The following is a 3,487-nucleotide window of genomic DNA, read 5'->3' on the forward strand; positions in this document are numbered from 1 at the left end:
CAATCTTGATCAAGTGTCCTCTTACTCTTGCTTGCTTGGGCGACGGATCCTCAGGGTTGTACAAGTTGGCATAGAATTCTTTGACAATCGCCACACCAATGCTTCCCTCTTGGAGGTTGGTGAGGTGTTTGTGTAGATTACGCCTCTCCAACTCCGCTTTGAACTCATCAAACTCAGTATGATAAATATGAACATTTCTCTTCGGAAGGATATTCCGGCCGAGAATGTTATCCGTGTATCTGTTCCAAGCTACCAATGAATGGAATCGCCTGGTGTCATATTGAGCTTGAGGTTTGGAGGCTTAGCTTTTTCTCATTTTGGATGCCATCTGCAATGAGAAGAACATCAATTTATTAGACCAGATTTTATTAAAATTTGAATACAGAAAATAAAAGCTAAAACTGACAGTGGGCGTCTAGCAGGACACAACTTTCTTAGTGCGCCTTTAGAAAAATAACTCACTGGCTTAGCGCAACAGGAGCGCGCTTAGCGAGTTATGATAGAAAATTTGTGTTCTGCATAATTGGCTTAGCGAGATAGACACTCGCTTAGCCCAGAACAAATTTTCTTCACACGTGCGCTTAGCGAGCATGGCTCGCTTAGCCTTATTCAAACGTCATTGAATAGCGCTTAGCCCAACAGGGCTACGCTTAGTGCGAGCAAAATTTCAGAATTTTAACTAAGTTAGGTGGGCTTAGCGAATTAGACTCGCTTAGCCCAATAACTGCCACAATGAATTGCGCTTAGCTCAGATAAGCTGGGCTTAGCGCGAGGCAGCCAATAAAAAATTTGTCTAAGGTACCTGGGCTTAGCGAGACAACACTCGCTTAGCCACAAGTTTGTCATCATTGAAGTTTTCAGTGGCTTAGCTCACCCAGATGTCACTTAGCCACGATGTTCATATAGAAGGTCAACATTCAACAAAAAGATGAACTCGCTTAGCGCAACCATGCTGGCTTAGCGAGTTCGTCTAGAAATGCATAAATTCAAGCTGATTTGATGAACTCGCGTAGTGGATCAGACGCACTTAGCGAGATCATCGCATTTTCCAGAAAAAACACAGAGAAGAAAGCATTTCAACTTCTTCTTTTAGGCCTGTAATAGGCCCCTATCAGACATGCAATATTATCTCAACTATCTACACATTGAACTCCTAACACAGTCCTAATTTTTATCTATTCTACTTACAATCTAACCCTAAAAATCAAATTGTTTAACCTAAGGTTTTCTATCCTAAAGTATGAACAATAGAAAGAAGCATAAGTAAAGTCAGGAACTTACTTGAATCGAAGATGTTCACAGTATGTTTGCAGAAGGATGCAAGATGGAAGCTTAATATGCAATGTGAAATTTTGCAGGGGAGAGAGATTGCAGGAATTTGCTTTGTAATTTTGGGTAAGTGTAAGTGTAACTGTTGTTACACTTAACTTAAGCCATTTTTGACAAACTCGCTTAGCGAGTCAGCGTGATAAGCGAGTGAGAGAGACGTTTGGTTTCTCAAAGTTGTCACTTAGAGGGCCGACGCGCGGGGCCCAAATTGAAATTCAAATGTTTTTTTTAGTAGGGCTTAGCTCAAAGCAATGTGCTTAGTGAGTAATGCAGATGTTAATTCCTGCAACTCTCGCTAAGCTGGATTCAGGGCTGGCTCAGCGAATATAATGCATCCTATATATTGAGGAGTGCATGCGCTTAGCGAGTAGTTGCTCGCTTAGTGCTATTCAGGCCGCAAAGAATTCGGCTTAGCGTGAATTGGTCATTTTTAGCTCAATTAAACCAATGAATTGGCCGAATTGAATAGGGCTCAGCGCAGGTGTGCTGCGCTTAGCGAGAAAGCATGATGCGCTTAGCGAGTTAGACACTCGCTTAGCCCAATATAGGCCGAACCGAATTGGGCTTAGCTCACTCATGGCTCGCTTAGCGTGCCCAATCAGCTTGAGAAAAAGGGGTTTGAGCGCTCAGCACAAGCAATACTCACTTAGCACACTGAAGTGTTGCGCTCAGTGAGTGGACTATTTTCAATAAAATTTCTCTAAGTTATTTTCAGTCCCCTTCCTCATAAAATTTTAAAAAAAACCCCAATATCTATAATTTAGTGCAAGCTGATATTCCCCTTTTCAATCATCATTAAGCAAGTTCCAACTTATGCAATGCAAGAAAAACAAAGTGAAAGAAATCAGAACTGGGTTGCCTCCCAGGAAGAGCTCTTTTAACGTCATTAGCATGACGCATATACCTCAATGGGTGATATCATATTTGTCCCTCACCTTCAGGACCTCTTTTTCAACCTCCTTCACCTGCAAGCAAACATTTTGATCTGGCACAGGCTTATCTTCTTCAAATAAATCAAAATTGATCCTCTAATCTTCAAATCCCAATTCTAGTTTCTTTCTTCCCATATGAACTACACAACTTGCAGTTAACATAAATGGCCTTCCCAAGATTAAGGGAATGTCATTATCTTCCCTGATATCCATTACAATAACATCTTCTGGGGAGGTAAAATGTTTTACTCTAACCAAAACATCTTCAATTACCCTATATGGTCTGGTGATGGAGCAGTCAGCCAATTGTAAAGTCATCCTGGTAAGCATGATTTCCAACTCTCGCAGTCTTCTGCACATAGAAAGTGGCATCAGATTGGTACTGGCTCCCAAGTCAATGAGAGCTTTTCCCACTGTGACTTCACCTATTGAACAAGGAATGGCCACACTCCTAGGGTCTTTGTTCTTTGGTGGGAGGATTTTCTGAATCACAGCACTGCAATTACCCTCCACAACTATATTTTCCTGGTGAATGTACTTGTGCTTCTTTGTCAACATGTCTTTTAAAAACTTTGAGTAGAGTGGCATCTGTTGTAGAGCTTCTCCAAAGGGCATTGTTATTTCCAGTTTCCTGAAAATGTCTAGGAATCTTGCCAGGTGGTGTTCCTTATCTTTCTTGGAAGGTACCAAAGGGTATGGCACTTCCTTTCCCTCATCTAAAGCTATTTCTTTTCTCTTGCTTTTTCATTCTTACTTTTTTCATTTTCTTTATTTTTTTTCTAATTTTTATTTTTCTTCTTTTTCTTTTTCTTTTTCTCCCTCTATTTCTTTTTCATTGACACTTATTTGTTTTTTCTCTCCACTGACTCCTCTCATATTTTGCCTCATCATTTCCTTTATCAGTAGTGTCCTTAAAAACAACTTGTTTCTTCAAAGCAATAGTATCCTCATCCTCTGCTGCCATAAACTTCCTGCTTCTTGTCATAATAACTTTGCACTCTTCTTTGGGATTTTTCTCAGTATTAGCTCCAAAGCTGCTGGATGACTTCTTAGCTATATGCTTAGCCAGTTGACCCACCTAGATCTCAAGATTTTTTAGGGCTGACTCAGTGCCCTTGTGATTGGACATGGTCACTTGCATGAACTGAGCCAGGGTCTCCTCTAGTTTGGTAGTCCTCTAAAAAAGATTTGGCCCTTGTTGAGGTGGCCTGTTGGACGGTTCACCT

This window comes from Glycine max, chromosome 11 (assembly GCF_000004515.6).
Source record: "Glycine max cultivar Williams 82 chromosome 11, Glycine_max_v4.0, whole genome shotgun sequence".
In the NCBI taxonomy this organism is placed as follows: domain Eukaryota; kingdom Viridiplantae; phylum Streptophyta; class Magnoliopsida; order Fabales; family Fabaceae; genus Glycine; species Glycine max.